Source organism: Trachurus trachurus, assembly GCF_905171665.1.
Source record: "Trachurus trachurus genome assembly, chromosome: 8".
NCBI lineage: Eukaryota > Metazoa > Chordata > Actinopteri > Carangiformes > Carangidae > Trachurus > Trachurus trachurus.
The window spans coordinates 21812084-21830308 of record NC_139905.1 but is presented as its reverse complement, the minus strand read 5'-3'; the positions used below and the strand labels follow the sequence as shown (position 1 = coordinate 21830308).

The window sequence follows — 18225 nt, the reverse complement described above, 5'->3', positions numbered from 1 at the left end:
AAGTGAAGTCAAGATCAAAACAAATTTTGTTAAATAGCAAATCCAGTTTACCACAAACATTTATACAGTTTTAACTCTAATTGAGAAGTTTTTCAATGTAGGAAGATATGACATTAAGGACCAATTTTCTTTTCTATTATAATAATTCATTTCAAGATTTTAACACCTGAAAGGGTTAATAGACCTTCTGAATTACAGATTTAGATCCAAAACCACTACAAGAGGGATAAAACGGAATTAAGGTCAAAGTTTTGTACTCAAACCTTGCGCTCTCAGCTACACTGATCTGATTCACATTGCAAAGCCAAAGACAAACTGTCTATACACACCGCTTAAACGATTCGATCACGTTAAGCTGTCTATGTGTGGCCTGCGTTGTCTTTCAGCCTGCTCGGGTCAATGGCATCAAATGCTCCCTTCCAGCTCCTTGCTTGCTCCAGTCTCATGACCATCTGCAGGTGTGGCTTTGCTGAGGGGCAACGGTCAACTACCTGATCCCCAACCAATGAAGCAACGCTGCAAGATGTTAGGAATTTATAGCACTGCAGTCTTAAGCCGTTTTCCCACTAAAATTAGCGGGTCGACGCGGGTTTTTTAAACGCGGGTCGACCCGCTAACAATCGGCATTTGGCCCCTTTCCCATTGACCAAAATGAGCCGAGTCTGCCCCCCCGCTGAGGGATCAGACAGAGCATAAACCAGTCGCCCCGCTCTCATCCGCGGTGCAAGAGACACACACAGTCATGCCACAGCCGCCCGCCGCGGAGTGTCAGTCCGCCGAGGCAGACTCTCTGGCTGGCTGGCTGACCTGGAGCACCAGGACCGCGGAGGACAGCGAGTCTGCTGCGGCCGGATGACGGACGTCCGCGGCACAACACGTCAGTTAAACAGACTGTCGCTTCTTTTCTTTTCTTTTTTTCTATCGTTTTTGGTCAGTGTTCTCTGATGTTTTGATCCCAGTCTCGGATGAGAGCAGAGCGGAGCAGAGCTTTGTTTTGGTACGTGATATGAGACGCGACCGGCGCGATGACGTAGCGTCACGTAACGTTCAGTGTCATCACGTAAATTAGCGGGTTGACGCGGGTCTGGCGTTCCCACTGCAAGCCGAGCAGAGCCGAGCCGATTAAAGGCGATTTTAACCCGCGTCGCTTGCCGAGTCGTTTGACCCGCGTCGACGCGGGTCGACGAGGCTCGGTGCGCCTTTCCCACTGCCACCAAAAGCCGATTGTTAGCGGGTTTAAACGGGTTTTTTGGCCAGTGGGAAAGGGGTATTAGATTCCCCATTCAACAACTTCAAGTTGGCCATGTAAACATTAAGACATTGTATGTGAGTTTACAGCATTGAGATAACTTGTGTTGTGAATTGCTGCAACACAAATAAAAATCCACTTGACAATGAAGCAGATTCAACAGCCTGTGGTTTTAGACTAGAATGAAACCATGTTTACAGAACAGGTATTTGGTGAATGGAGCCAGATCAAGAATCAAAACTGAAAGTGGAGCTAAACAGCACATTGTTCCACATAGTCAAAGGAAATAAACACTTGTCACACTTTTCTGACAAGTGTGATATTGCCACGAATTCAACAGACCCAAACCTGAAAACTGGATCTTTGACTATGTATGAGTGTAAGCTGAATGGTGAGGCTGTGCCTAGAAACTCCCTCACAGTTCAGTTTTAACTTAAGGGCTTCAAAGCAGGAATGCTCAGCACTTAGTCAGTTTTTTATCCACAACTATGTAATCCGAGTTGTTTCCACAAATGCTATAAATGCATCAAATTTATGATACTGTGGTTTGCCTCCCACAAAATGCTGGTTGTAAACTTTAGGACGGGACATCTGTTTTAGAAAACGTAAAACCACTTCCCAAAACCTATGAATTGAAACTGAAATTGCCTCACCTCAAGTTATTTTTGGAACAAAAACAATTTCCATTTGATTTATGTTATGAAAATGCTCACATCCCAGAATTGAGCTGTGATCCAGAGAGAAATATATGTCAGGCTCATGTAAAAGAGCAAATGACACATGATCCTCATGCAGCGAATAATTTAAATGTTAGTCTGGGAAGTGCAACTGCGAATGTGTCTTCTCACATTAAAGTAATTCAGGTTATTTTACATCTAAGGGTATTAATATTACTTCCTCTTACATGACTTGAGCATAGGTCAGACTCTCTCTGTCACGCACACTCACCTGGAAAATATGCTACAATGCTGGGAAATGTGAAACATCAGTCTTTAGCAACGAACTCTAAACAAACCAGCACAAGAGAATACTTTGAAACCTGGTACCTTTAAACAGTGAAAATACACTGTAACAGAAAGGGGACTCCACTAGTATCAAAAACAAGGCAGCTAACATGTTTAACATGTTTTGTTTGAAAAACATGCTGCAATACTGACAAACAGACACTTTTGGAGACATGAACTGTCAAGGAGCAGTGAGTCGATGCACCAGTGCTCTGTAATTACAACACAATCATATTAAAAACAAACAACTCAGGAAATTGAGCACGACAACAGAGAATCATTAACAGATTTAGGATCTGAAAACAGAAAACACATAAAACACGGCCCCTTGGTGCAGTGTGGCGGACTAGTTGTGGTCCCTGGCTCTATTGCGTGCGTGCATGTAGACCAACTGTATGGACACAATGAGCTGCACAAACACCTCTCCACACACAAAACATCAGGACTCTGGCTTCTCATTTAGCGATTTTAAAACAGCAAAGCTTACTCAGCACAATACGGCCTAGACCAACCCAGACCCTCCAATTCAATTCAAACGGAACTGCATGTGCTTGCATAAGCAGCAGCTGCCCATCCTGTGTCCCCCTGACCCCCCCACACACACACCCCTTTTGCAGCCCACTGCACACAGACACACACACAGGTCCTGCTATCATCTAAAGAAAAGTGGCTTGAAAGGTGAGATAAACAGGTAGACCTGCTCTTAAACGATGTGTGTAGTTGATGCTGCTGGCACTCACCTGTTAAGATGCTTCAGTTTCTTTGGTGGCAACAGCTTCCAATTCCCAATCTCTGAAAGAGAGCAAAGAGATAAGGAGATTAATGTCTCAGATAGCAAAGGCAACATTTACCAAAACACACCTCTACTCCAAATAAAAGATAACCTGAGTGTGGGTGTGATGCAGTTTTAATGGGTCACTATGACTGAACAACACGCAGGAGGAAAAACAACTACATGTGAGATGGTTACACTCAGGTGCTACGCTTGAAATCGCGGTGCACATGTTTAAAAAAAAAAAACATACCTCACATGTGATCTGCATAAGGTCATGCATATACAAACAAAAACTGTGACTACACTAATTGCTGGATGAAATTTATTTCAACTTGGCGATGTGGAAATGCCGGTTGAACTGCATAACGCGGTAATGCATGGAGCCGGGGTCGCCTCAGCACAGGCCCGTCTAAGTGAATGGAAAATGTTAGTGTGTCTGAAAATCGTAGATAAAGAGAGCGAGTGTGTGTGCGTAGGTCAGAGTTACAGATCTGGTCCTGATCGGCCATTATCTCAGCTGTTGCCTGACTTACAGCTTAACCAACATGGCTTCTCTCGAGCCTGGTATTTTTCCAGCGCAACCAAGACTATCAGTGGCCTCAGCGTGGCATCTGATTGCATCCGTAGCAATTAAAAACATTATGAGATTAAGTCGCATTTGCAGCGTCGTCGTAGGGGCCAGTGTAAGAAAAAAGTTAGGTGAACAGAGACTGCACAACCAGCACAGCGGAGGTCTGGTGTTGAGCTAACCAGCTGCACTCAGTGGATCTCTGCCAACAGAGGGTGTTAAACCCTCCGGTCGAGACACAACTCTGCAGGTTAACAATTTCACCACCAAATTTACATTGCTATCTCATTTCACTTACAATGTCTTTTTCGATTTTAATAACCTTTAATCTGCCGTGTCCTATGTTGCAAGTCACCAAATAAAAGAAACCCATCACAAAGTCGCAGTCACCGCCGAGCAACCGAACCTACGTCGTCAAATTAGCATGGCTGCTGCTGTTAGCTACGAGCTAACGTTACGAAGCAGCTAGTTAGCAGACCCGGTCTCATGTTAAATGTAGCGCCTGTGGTATTTTATCAACACGAAAACACAATGGATCCATTAACAATGTTGGCTTGATTAAGAATAAAGCAAAGGAGACATTGATATGTAACAAAATACACAAATTATCTTGAAAGAAACGCAGGCGCAGCTGTCGAGCTAGCGTTAAGGTTAACCAGTGCTCGGTCTGGTTAGCGTTAGCACAAGGTTAAGCTGCCGACAAATACAAGTGTGTTTGCCTGTCAGACGCCTTCAAGTGTTAAGTCGTCTGCAGGCTAACGCAGTCCCCTGGTTTTGTCAGCCGATGCATTTACCTTTTTACGATTGCAACCTGCAATGCGACCGAGGCTTTTTCGCCCAGAGCTGGCTGAACAGGAGGAGGCTAACTGGCTAGCACAGCTCGGGTAACTAAACAACAGCGGCTGCTCAACTTATCTACACCAGCCCCCGGTCTCTCTGCCCCGGACTGCTCTCTGTGTACATTAGCTCGACAAAAGAAAACGTCTGCTGGTAGGAAAACACTGTAAAAAAAAAAATAATAATAATAATAAATAAATAAAATAGCCTCACCTCATTGAAATATAAAGTGCAACAGAGTGGAAAGGAAAGCCGGCTGTAAGGCTAAAAGAAATTCAGCGCGTTTGCAGCATCTACGAGGGGAGGAATCCGTCCTGCATGATCGCCATTTTCTTCACTCGCTGCTGGCTAAAACCTTCTTTCGCTTGAGCTCTGCTTCCCCCTCCTCTCTCTCTGCATTCACTTTAGCTCTGGCTATGTGTGTGTATGTGTGTGTGTGTGTGTTTCTGAAGGGGGGAGACAGGGCAGGAAACACATTCACCACTTCCTCTGACTGAGAATACACAACCAAGGGTAAAAGGCAGCCAAATGGCGTTGAGAGAAATTAAGAGTAAAAAAAAAAAGCATGTGAAGGTAAACATGCCAGCCCTGTCCATGGTGAGCAATTGTCATCCTCAAATTTATATTTCCATGAGTAGCCTATCATTTGCATAAGAGTTGTAAGAACACTGAAAAGTTAAGGCTTTTGTTTTCTCAAATATGGTGTTTCATATATAGAATAAAAAATGTAATAATTTGTACTACTACTGATGTTAATCTGCCCAAGAACAAAAAATAAATAGATGAATGAATAAAAAAACAAAAACAAGAACATAACCCTAAAGTCATCAATGGCACCACTGAACAGATGCAGTCTTTACTACATCCTAAATACAAGGTAATACATTTTGTTACCATACATCTGTATTCAAAGGATTATTTTCCCTGATTTGATTACTAGTTGTATTTGAAAACTATTACAAATTGTAACCAGCTCAGAAAGTAACACAAATGTCTTGTCCATATACATTTTTATGTGTATAATTTCATACATATAACACATGTTACATAATATGTAAAAATACATATTATGTGTAATATATATTATGTTATTACACATATTATGTGTAATATATATATTATGTTATTACACATATTATGTGTAATATATAAATAAAACATAACATATTAAGTCTTTTATTCACACTTATGTGATATATCATTAATATATGTATTGTGTCGTATAGATTTTCCCAATGTATGTAGTTTATTCTTATTATATGCATACATGTTATATACATATACCAATACCAAAGCCCATCTACATATTTTAATATTATATTAGTAAATAATATGTAAATATATAATAGACAGACATTTACTGTATGTTTGAAACTGGTAGTATATTATTTTTGCATGTTAATTAATAAATCTGGATATTTGATTGTAACATAGCCATATACAAATAATTATGTAGATATTTTCCATACATGTGCTACACATTTCACAATTAGTACATAATTATACATTATAAAAAAAATATCTTCATATAATCAGTGGGTGTATACATAGGAATATATCCCCTTATATATGACATCTTATAGTGTGTACTTTGTTATTGTCTGTCATGTTTTTGTTCATTATTGGCTTATAACAACAAAAGCATGTAAGCATTCATACAGGAATGTGAAGAAAAACTGACTCATACAGCAATAAACTAGCTATATAAGGAGTAATCTCTCCAGTTTGTAAAAATAGTTATTTAAAAAGATGCCGACAATAGCGTTAATGATTTATTCATTAGGAGTAGGGGAGGCAAGCCCTCAGTTGGAGGGTCAAACCCTTACATCAACATGAAGTATGTATTGTCCACTCTGCTTAAGTGTCCTTGAGCAGAGCACTGAACCCCCAGTGTCTGTCTGTACAGGTGAATCTGACCTCTGACCTCTCTGTGGAGGAGAAATTAAAAATGCTTGCAGGTTTTATATAATTGATCTCCTTATTATCATCATGTTCAATTGTATTTGCCGGAACACGGTGTGTGTGTGTGTGTGTGTCAGGAAACCCAGAAACTTAAAACCCCCCCAGGAGTGACAAAATTTTTGCTGGCACATACAAGAGGAAATTCAAATGTTCTGCGCGTCACTAGAGAGTGTGTTTGTGAACATATTTCAAAATGAAAGTGAAAATATCTATCGCCTACACTCAGACAAACAAAGAATGTGAAGAATTTCAGCTTCTCTCTTCTGTTTCTACTGGCTTACTTGTCTTAGCCATTCATGCATGGCGTTGGCTGTTATGTAAGAAAACAACCCTGAAAAAGAGTATTTTGTTTTTTGTTGTTTTTTTTTTTAAAAGAGACAGACAGAGAGGGAAAGAGAGAGGTGATGCCCAAACAGCAGAGAAACAAATACAGTGTGGAATCTGCCAACGTTTCACCAACGAGACAAAGGCTGTTGCTGCTTACAGGAGAGACCAGCTAAACGAGTGTGCAAAGCAATGACCATTGACCCAACACTGGCAAAAACAACCCCCAACCTTGTGCATGAATTACCTCCCTTATCTGTGTGTATTTGACTGTGAGGGAGAGAGGGAGGTGGAGTTCATCTACTGCCAAGTAATGATTTTATTTGGCCAGGTAAAAAAGACTGCATGATTAGATTATACAGTATATAAACAAGTGGGGAAGATCCCAGCTGGGGTGGACTATGGCAAAATAGATCCAAAGCTTTGTTTCCAAATAGATTCCTACTGCTGATCATGTGTTTGTGACAACTGGAAATTCACATACGATCCGTCTCCACATGAAAAAATATCCAGTTGATTACCCCTTCTTTGTCCACCTGCATTCACTTATTTGAACATCCTTGTTCATAGTTAAGTCATAATCACAGACTAGGAGAGCTTTTAGTTTGTGAAATTATACCTTGGAAGCATCATTATTCTTTTGCAACGAAATCAAACAGCAGAAAAGATATCAATGGGTTTGTTATTGACTGCAATCTTTTGGGTTAAGAAGAAAGTGTCAAAGGTCAATAAAACATTACTCCTCTGTAAACTGTATATCTGTTGCCAATGCTCCCACTAGTGACTGTTGTGTAATGTGTGGGAGGTGTCTTATAGCAGTAAGAGTCCTCGGTCTGGAGCTTGTGTTAGCTGAAAACACCTGCCTGCATTTATAGACTGTTATGGGAGGTTATAATATTAAGCTACAGACAAAAACTGACGCCATGTGGCTACAATAATACACAAGTCTCACGTGATTGTCATTAGAATTCAGCATCTTTAGCTACTAAATTTGTTGTTGCTGCTGTGCACTTGTTGCCATTTTCAAAGGAGCTTTTTGTACATTTATTCTCTTGCCAAATATGTTTTTTTTCTGATGGTGATTGTTGCCGGACAAGAGCTTTGGCCAACTGTCTTTATAATATACGAGGTTGTAGTTTGCTCCCTGAGCAGCTGCATCCTCAGGGCACACTGGCGGCTACAGTGAGTTGCCAGCAGAAAATTAAGAGACAGGCCGGGGCTAGCTGGTTAGTGTGCTGGCTTCAGCAGAGGAAACGAGTCGATAGACACGAGGGTTGATATTAGCATTGCTTTGTAGCACAGAGGGCAGCTCCTGGCAAATAAAGGAGTTACATTTGATGTTGAACTTGAAGCTATGTAGTTATAACAAAAAATAAAAATCTGTTTTAAGAGGCTGGATGTTTCCAGAAGACACACGTCTTTGCAAGTTCAGCAAGAAGTCATGAGAGGTCATGATTTTTTTTTTTAACCAAGATACAACAGAATTTTTGATATTAAAAAAATGTAGGCTATCTAGTATTAACCACTAGCCAAAAACTTAAACCTTCAGCTTCACTTTCGCCACACAATACATCATCCGCCAGTCCTGCAGTGGAAGTGTATAGCTGTAGAGTTGGAAGATTATCAGCTACCACAGGATGAACTGACATGACATCAGACGGTTTGGGGCGCTTTGACACATGCAAACAAACCACGGAAGTCACAGGTTTGCCAGTGAGCGTGACAACAGTCACAGCTTCAGTAACTGCAAACTACATTACAATTTATATATTTTTTTATAACTACACATGCAGAAAATGTCTGCATTTAAGATCATGCAAATTTCTAAACTGCAAGTGCTGTTGACATTTTCATCTTTAAATATATCCTTCCGTCATGCACCAGCAGGTGAGGTTGTGCCTCAGCCCCGACTCAGAGATTGGCGAACTGAAAAGTGAGGTCAACCACAGTAAACAGTATGCACACTGTAACAGTAGCATACTGAGGCAAACTAACATGGGATTAAGCTGGTATTCTGTAACAAAACAGAAAATTCCAGAGAAAGCCAGAGTTAAAACCCAAACAAAGCAAAACAAAAACAGTAGATAAGGACAGAAGAGAAAACGGCAACACAGCTTTGCTACACACAGAAATAGATTACAAGTACGAGTTGAAAAACATCTGCCTTTTATTTTGAAATGGCCCATAAACCAACATTTAGTTGTAACCTGTGACCTGCGTGTGTGTGTGTGTGTGCGCACGCATGCGTGTGTGGGGCTGTGTGGAGTTTAAGAGTTTAGTAGTTGGTTACAAGGCAGTCACCTTGACAGGCAGGGCAGTGTATACAGAGCATGCCAAGGTTAATCATTCACACACACACGCACACACACACACACACGGAATGAAAAGACCCTGCAAATGCAAACAAATGTGTATGTAAGAGCAAATTCTTACTGGCACCACCATTGGCTAAGATGATAAGGTTATGCAATTGCATATAATGCACCCTATAACCTGTACATTCATACACATTTGCACGGTGTAACACTTCTTAGGCCCATTATTTTGCAAGTTTTGCAGAATCTCCACCATCTGTATTTTGCAAACACACACACACACACACACACACACACACTGTCATTGCTGTGAACAGTTGCAGCTGCAGGACTTAGGAAGCGTGTAAAAACGGGAAGACCATTGTACTGCAGGGAGAGAAAGGGGCATAGAAAATTGGGCTGAAACGTGAATGTACAGGAGGAAAAGGGAAAGTGAGCAGGGAACACAAAGTTAGTGAGGAGAGAGAGAGAGAGATTATGTGGAGGGGGTGAGAGTGTGAGAGAGACAGACTGACAGAAAGAAGAAGGTCAGAAAAGAGATTTGCATGTCAAGTAGTAATAGGCTTGTCCTGAGTACAGACACGCACACTACTAAGCTGCAGTGTTCATAATACTGCAGAGTGTGTGTGTGTGTGTGTGTGTGTGTGTGTGTGTGTGTGTGTGTGTGTGTGTGTGTGTGTGTGTGTGTGTGTGTGTGTGTGTGTGTGTTCATGCAGTGCATTATTTCCCCTGTGTCTGTCAGAACTAAACTAGTCGCCTCTGCCTCTATCACGTTTATATTGCTGCCGCCGTCTTCCCTGAACTTCTGAAGGCTGTAAAACAACCTAGAAATGAACGTGCGACCTGTGTTTGCGTGTGTCTCTGACTTTGATGCAGCTCTGCCTCTTTCTTCACCATTTCTTTGAGTCTGGTCCAAATCATTCATCACTCGTTCAGGCTTCCTCCCCCCCCCATCCAGTCAACACGTACCATCAAAACCTTTTCATTTTTCACATTTTCTCCCTCTCCAACCTCATTATCCACTCACTGCATCCTCCCTCCTCCCTCACTTTCAACACAAACACACACTGACTCGTGCAATCTTTTGAATTTCTTTCTTATCTTTTTGTCTTTTAATCTACTTCTGGGTTCATTTTCATCAAGTCCAGAGCTACAGCAGTTATAATGATTGACTGAATAGAAATATGTGCACTTGATAATCTTGAGAAACACATTGTTTCAGTCATTTTAATCAAAATCTTAGAAAATGTGAAAAATTTGATGGTTTTTTTTGTTAATTTAAAGATGAAACGTGACAATTGAAGACATGATGAGGGGGTGGTGGGAAATACTGCACCATACTTGTCACTATTCTTAGATATTTTTTTAAATGATCACGATTTATTGAGGAAACAAGTAGCAGATTGATCAATTACGTAAGTACTTGCAGCTCTCATCAGGCCTCGTGTAGTCCACAATTTTAATCCCTGAATGTGACAAAAATGTATCATCTGCAGCGCATATGCACAAATTAATAAAATGTCTTTATTAAATCAATATCTCCTGCCTCTTCCAAATGAATACAGTGTCAAACCACCCATTATCTCCCAAAATGAAAACGTTCTCATTGCCTTGGTAAATGTTCGGTATATATTTCTGTGTGAAAGTGATAGTCTTTAATCTTAAATGGCTCATCAAACATGTTTCCACTGTTGAGTACAGCAAAAATTTATAAGCTGAAACTACGAAGATACAATCTAGATACAGACAGCGGAAAACCTTGACATTTCATTTTGTATTCTTTTTACTCTGTTAAGTCATAAATGAACTAGACACTTTTTTAGTTTATCATTTGAAATCGCAGTGTCCACAACATCTTCAGTTCAAAGCAACTCCAACTCAATCAGTGTTTGGTTGACCAATGTTGGAATTACAAACATTCGGTCATTCAGTCAGTCACAGCACTTTTAGGGCCGGCCACACTGCTCCTGTATTTATGGAGCTCCCTGTCTTTTTCTTGCCTCCATCTCTGTCTTACAAGGTACCAGCTTTGAAAAGGCTTTGTTTTTGTACTACTAGTCTTCAACCAATTACCTGAACATTCATTCTACCTCAGCTCTCAAGGCATTCACACACAGACACGCACAACAGGCTTAATATCAACATAATCCATTAGCTGTTTAGCTTGTGATTTTTTTTTTACACAAAGATGACTTTCATTCAACCCTGCAGACTTTGTTTTCCATGCACATAATACGTACATACACACACACAAAAACAGGTAATTCTACAATGTAGAGAAAGGTGCTGTATTATTTCCAGGAGAGCTCTCCATTTCTGCCGCTATAATCCATCACCATGCCGTGAATATGCAGATAGTCTTGATAAGTGAGCTGGGTGGCAACACGACACATTTAAACATATCCCTTTATTTAAATTCACTCTCATTTATATTCATATCCCCCATCCAGTGCTGGCCTTGCTCCTCCATTACTGCAGGAGCTCATGCAGATTGGTGGTCACAGGGCACAGTGATTGGCTGGTTTTATTGTCATCCGTCTACGGTGAACATATTTTACAGTGCAGGGAAAGGAACTGCGAAGAATCCCACAGACACATTAAATCACACACATCCAGCCACATGCCTAAACTCTGCAGCTCATAACGCGCTAACACCAGTCCATGAAAGTGGTAAAGACAACCCTGGCACCCCGGTATTGTTCGCTGGGGTGAATGAGTGCATATGTGTGTGGAAAGAATAATGTCTTGTTGACTGAGTTAGAAAATGTTTCAAGGCCAAGGCTTTCTTTTAGTTGGTTACTTTATCTATGGCTCCAACATGCTGAATATACAGTGTGTCTTGTTTGCTATCAGTGAATGCAAATCATAGCTGTCTGTCTCAGTCAATGTGCCAAGTTTATCTAAGAAAACAGGAACGTTTGCCAGCGAAGTTCTTCACAAAGATGAAGAGGGACCCAAATCCTGCCTTGCAAAGTAAATATGTTCAGAGAAAATAGTGAGGAAAAGGGGTTGAAATTGAACCGTGAATGAAGTGAGACCTGATAATAAGTTACACCTGAGCTGAGCTGAATAAGAACTTCATTAGCTACTAATCTTGGATGTGACATTACCTTAGTTAAAGCAGAAGTAAGCGATCCGGTCCGTTTTGGCTAACTTCTCCTCGTCCTTACGTCACCACATTCACGCGCATCCCTTGGCTGCACACACAGAGAGGACCGCCCCTTTATGCCGTTCTCTCTCCTCATTGGATAAAGGTTGTAGGATACAAGGAAAGTTTTCTCCTCGGCTTACAGCAGAGCAGAGTGGCTGACAGACCCGTGTTTCGGACCAAACACTCTATATAAGTGATTGCTGTCGGAAGATATAACTATTTAAGACTTATATTAACACAAACATTCCGCTTACTTCTGCTTTAAAGCTACAGTTGGTAAGTTGACGAAAGTGAAAGTAAACTCCGCAAATTAGCCATAAACGCACCCACAGAAGACGTACCGTATCCATAGCAACCGGAGACTCCATAACGATCTCGCCTCTCTCTCACCCAACACAGGGGGAGGGGGGTTGACAGAAGTGAAAAGAGGGAGCTGAAGGTGTATCGTCTTGAAATTTCTGACCAAATCGCGGACTTTACTTTCACTTTCGTCAGCTTACTACGACGTGTACGAGCTGCGATTGGCCGCTCCTCCTGCTCCCTCTACCTGATTGGAGGAGAATCGTCGGTCGCGGTGGATTCTGGCAAATACGATTACAGGCTGTAGGTGGAGCCAGAGGAGTTGGATTTTGCCCTAAATTACCCATTTAATGTCCAACTATCAGAATATAGTGACAGTTCCAGCAAATATGACTGAATAATTGTTACCAACTGAAGCTTTAAGTCTGAGGAACAGGGAACGAAAAAAAACTGACAAACAAATCAATACAAGTGTATTATTAATACAGTTTTACATTTAGAGAATGAAGACGGTGAGATAATACAAATTTGCGCAAGAGTTGGTAATACCAGTGATTGGCCGATCCACCATTTTGGTGATCGATTGGTGATCCCATGAACCGTTCTCAAGCAACAACATTTCAAAGTGTTTGCTCGAAGAGAACTAAGAGCACAAAATGTCATACGTAACATGGTGGAAAAATGGACATAAGGTTTACTGCAGATGTTCATGTACCCCGCAGGATGAACAATATTTAACAATTATTCAGTCATATTTGCTGGAACTGTCACTATATTCTGATAGTAGGACATGAAATGGGTAATTTAGGACAAAATCCAGCGCCTCTGGCTCCACCTACAGCCTGTAATCGTATTTGCCAAAATCCACCGCGCCCGGTGCTGTTTCACCAGTCAGGTAGAGGGGACAGGAGTAGCAGCCAGTCTCCGGTTTCTATGGATACGGTACGAGGTCCATAGAGGGACCTGACGGTGTATCGTCTGACCAAGTCACGGACTTTACATTCACTTTCATGAACTAACCAACTGTAGCTTTAATTGGCCCCAATTAAACTTCTAAATAAATGCGTGTTCTGGCCACAGACTGTATAGACTCTGGCTCTTTCCTTGGGCAGTCGGAGCTCTCAATTGGCCGGACCGGCCCAAACAACACGACTGGACGTAACAGGTTCGGCGTCTATTTGAGACTCAGCTTTTATTTGAGAATTTACAGTAATACCAGTATGTTACCAATATCTTTGAGAAAATGTTAGCACTCTGATATTAGCAACCTGCTAATATAGCCTATAGTACAAAGACAGGTTTTGAGCTGCTAATAGACTCCAGTATTTGGAATGTTGAGATAGTGAAATATACCTTTCTGTATCAATGTTCAGTTTCCTTTGATTTGCAGTATGTGTGTCTGTTTAAATGTCCAGTTTGTCATTGAACTAAAGGTAAAGGTCATCGAGTCTAATGCTATTATAAACTCCGAACACCTCAGTGATTTTGAAAATGGAACAACTGTACTTTGTAGACAAGAAGAGAAGTCCTGTCGGGATATGTGGAGATAAAAGGATTTAAAAGATAGACACTCAGAAGTTGGTGGTGTGCCTATCAGGAAGTATAGGAATTTTTTGGTAGAGTTTATAATGTAAAGCCCAGTCTAGTTCCTCTGGTGGCCCATGATGCAATGTGTGGCACGCAGGCTGACCTGAGAGCCATTGTCATGGACAGAGCCACTGCTGGCCTTTTGTTAATGCTGGACAGGCCAGCAGACCCCTTGCAGAGAGAGAGAGACAGTGTGTGTGTGTGTGTGTGTGTGTGTGTGTGTGTGTGTGTGTGTGTGTGTGTGTGTGTGTGTGTGTGTGTGTGTGTGTGTGTGTGTGTGTGTGTGTGTGTGTGTGTGTGTGTGTGTGTAACTGCAGTTCAAAGTGTGAATGACAAAGAGGATGATGTGATGGGAGGGGGGTAAAGTGGCCGGCACAGGAGATGAGAGGGGGAAACAGAGTCAGAGAGCTCACGGTGATGGTAAAGAATTTCATCACATTAAATCCTGCACTCACACACACACACACACACACACACACACACACACACACACACACACACACACACACACACACACACACACACACACACACACACACACACATAAATCACACATGTAGCCCTTATAGAAGTCAAATCAACCTAATCTGTCAGCAATCCCTGTTGTGTATTTCTGTTGCAAGGAGGTCATTTAAGTTAATTACACTCAAGTTTAATTTTCAATCTCGTTAACAGGCTAAAAAGCAGGAGATGGAACTATAGTTTTCCTTTTTCATTCAAGGGAATTTAACTTATTCCCACTTCTCCTTCTCCCTACCTTCCTCCAGCTCTCTCCCACACACACACACACACACACTGCCCCAACCCCCATGCCAGTCTGAGCAGTCCAAAATGAAGTGCCTGTGTGTGTGTGTGTTTGTGCGCGTGTGTGTGTGCTCAGAATGTTCTAGTGCATGGGGGGAAGGGGTGTGTGTGTCAATTGTCCTGGCACGCTGCCAGTCTCTCGGTCTCTCATTACCAGTGTGTGTATCAGAGTGTGTGCCTCTGTATGTGTGTGTGTGTGTGTGTGTGTGTGTGTGTGTGTGTGTGTGTGTGTGTGTGTGTGTGTGTGTGTGTGTGTGTGTTTGAGTGCGCAATGGGGGCCTACCAGTGTGACGGGCGTTACCATGGCAACGCCAGAGCAGGTTCCAGATGCAGTGCATCATATTTCTACAGGATGGTGCATAAGCATACGCACACATGCACCCACAGGAACGCAAACATACCCACACACACACATATACGCATACACACACACACACATTGAATTAAAAGTAGACCTTTGGTTAGTCATGCAAATTAGTTTTGTCTTGATGGCATACCTCCCGTTTAAATATTCATTCTTCCTTTTTTTCTGAGATGGACATAGATAGCAATCATCCAGGACACTCACACACACACACTGACACTGTGTACATAACTTTAGGAGATAATTCAGTAATGGGAATCATTTAAATTCATCTCCAGCATTGCTAAAGGTGGTCAAATTTAGAGGTTTGCCATTTTTAGAACCTACATATGCAATAATTAGAATTCATTGCATTTTTGATCAATATTGATTCATTTCATTTCAATTTCTTTTCTTTTCTTTGCCATGCTTCCATGACTCTAAGATGCTCCAATGAAACGCCACTTTTAAGGCAGTGTCAACAGTCTGAGGAGCCGGTTTGTGTTATGAATAGAGCCGTGTGTGTGTGTGTGTGTGTGTGTGTGTGTGTGTGTGTGTGTGTGTGTGTGTGTGTGTGTGTGTGTGTGTGTGTGTGTGTGTGTGTGTCCGTCCATAGGAATCCCTCTGTGTTTATGCAAGTGTGAGTGTCTGTGTAGAGTTTCTGTCTGCATTACTTATTCATAGCAGCATAGAGTTACAGTACAACCACACACACACACACACACACAGAGAGACACTTTAAAGCAGTTCTGAAGATCATCTTGGAGGTTCTCCACATGTGCACAAGCAACTTCTTTGGTTGACAGTGAAATGACTTAGCCTATATCATTTTAAGAAAACTATGCATACTGGCAACAAATGCAAATACAAAGTTGTCCAGTGCCTTTGAATATCCAGTCTCTTGGTAAATGTGCTTGTAGATGGGTAGACTGATTTCTGCTCTTTTTAAGTACAAAACAGTGTGCTAACACACTTGTATGTTGGCCTACAGCACTTATTACTATCTAATATCAGTGTTGCGGCAGATTCAGGTACGTCCTCTTGATTTTAAGACAAAAACCAAACCACAATGTCCAGGGAACTCTCTGCAATAAAACAGTGGCAAGGAGTGAACAAAGGAAAGGTATGGAACTAATTCTAAAGCTCTGAATGTTCCCCGGAGAAGAAAAATGAAGCCTAAATGAAAGGTTTGGAAACAACAGGAGTCTTTCAAGTGTTGGCCGTCCAACCAAACTGAGGCACCAGGCAAGCGGGGCTTTGGTCAGGCAAGTGATGCAGAATGGTTGCTAGAGCTTCAGAAGTTCTCTGCAGAGATGAACCTGCTGAAAGGACAGCCAGACTTTTACAGCGACACGGACGCCACCTTTAGTAGTGGGCACATAACAGCCAGCGGGCAATGAAATGACTCAGAGGACAAAGATTCTTTAGACTGATGAGACACAAATTAAACAATTTGTGCAGAACTTCTATCACTGTCTGGTAAAAACCAGGAACCTGCCTACTACCACAGCTATGGTGAAGCATGGCGGTGACAGCATGAAGTTAGCTGGGATAAATAAGGAGAGCTCCTTTAATGAAAACCTTTTCCTGATTACACATTGATCTGAGACAGTATGATACACTGTTTGGTCCAAAATACCTATTTTAACATCCATGTTAAGACAAGCTAATGTTTGCTGTGTCTTTGGGCTATCCCCGTACGGGGAACCAATAATCGATGAGGTATGGAGACACTGGCCAGTGTGAGGATGAAATGTTACGGTATTGTGCAACCTTGTTGTTTGTTTTTGTAAAGAATCCACCAACAGGTGAAAGCTGCCCTGCCCAAACCAGCGGAGACAAAGCTGCACACTTCACAATCCAGGTGACTACATCGTGGGGAGAGATCTAAAATGAAAGAATTGCAGAGCTGAGAGCTCGCAGGTGGAACGGCGTTCCAGGTGCTCTTGATGACGGAGACAGCAGCCAAGATTGCAGAGAGAGCTACGTGGATACACACCAGTCACTACAGACGGGTGACTGATCCAGATCCAGGCGCACACCATGATGCGGATCGAGAGGCCAAGACCATGGCATACCCTTAGGTGGCTCAGGTGCGGCCTAAGGGTGGCGACTGGCGTCTTGCTGGTCATCTCCATCACGGTGGGGCTGTCAGTGCTGTTGCTGGAAATCTACAATCGTAAGACGAGCAACAGCAGCATGATTGATTCACCTCACCCGGACCACGAATCTACACTTAGACCACAAAACCCCTTTAACAGTTGGAATAGTCAGGTGTCAAACGTACCTTTTCTCCCCCCCTCAATACGGGTGGGTATAATCAGGTGCCACAGGTCCCAGACCTGCACTGGTCACTAGGTCCCGGACCTAGCACAAACTCGTCACTTCTCCTGCACCTGTCAATTTTTTCCCCAGGAAAAAACAGTGCCGGCACGTCTGCCGACCCTACTCTCGATCAGTAGGTGGAGAAGATCTTCCTGTGCAATCCTTAAAACTCGAGGTGTTGACAGCCACCGAGTTCGTTAGACCTCAAGTTACGCTGAGGGGGCTCCTGGTTCTCCAGACGTCAGGCCCTCTTCTCAACCTTCCTCTGTGGGGGAGTTTGAGGATCTAAAAGAGCCCAGGCCCTTACTGTGCACAGTTTTCACACCTTCAGTCCAGAGTCCCAGAACCCGCTCACAGATGAGGTCCCTTTGTGGTCGCCAGTTTTGTGGTGGCAAAAAGTTTTCTGTCTATTCAATAAAAGAATTGAAAAGAAAGTCTTCACACGTCAGCTATCTTTCTGAGTTTTAATAAGCATTCATGAATGGAGTCACACACATACAGTACAACTGCATGAAAGCCCTAGCTCACTCAGTGGATGAGTGAGCTAGGGTGTTCTCAGGCCTGCTATCTTTATAGTTCCCAAACACATACCAATAGACAAAATATATGGCACCTCTGTGGTTCTGCCTAGCCTCACCACCAGGACACAACAATCCCTTGTAAATTTCCACAGGACACTCT

At 42.2% G+C, this 18225-nt stretch overlaps 1 protein-coding gene across 2 annotated transcripts in view; it reads right to left on the bottom strand.

Annotated features, from left to right (window-relative positions):
- Positions 1–4852, bottom strand: part of LOC310990139 (trinucleotide repeat-containing gene 6A protein-like) — a 37287-nt gene extending 32435 nt beyond the window's left edge. For both annotated transcript variants that reach the window (XM_083977402.1, XM_083977403.1), the window contains exons 1-2: positions 4647–4852; positions 2994–3045 (exon numbers count right to left, since the gene is read on the bottom strand). The gene's annotated coding sequence lies outside the window, so the exon portion shown is untranslated. The remainder of the gene's footprint in view (positions 1–2993; positions 3046–4646) is intronic.
- Between the last annotated feature and the right edge of the window lie 13373 nt (positions 4853–18225).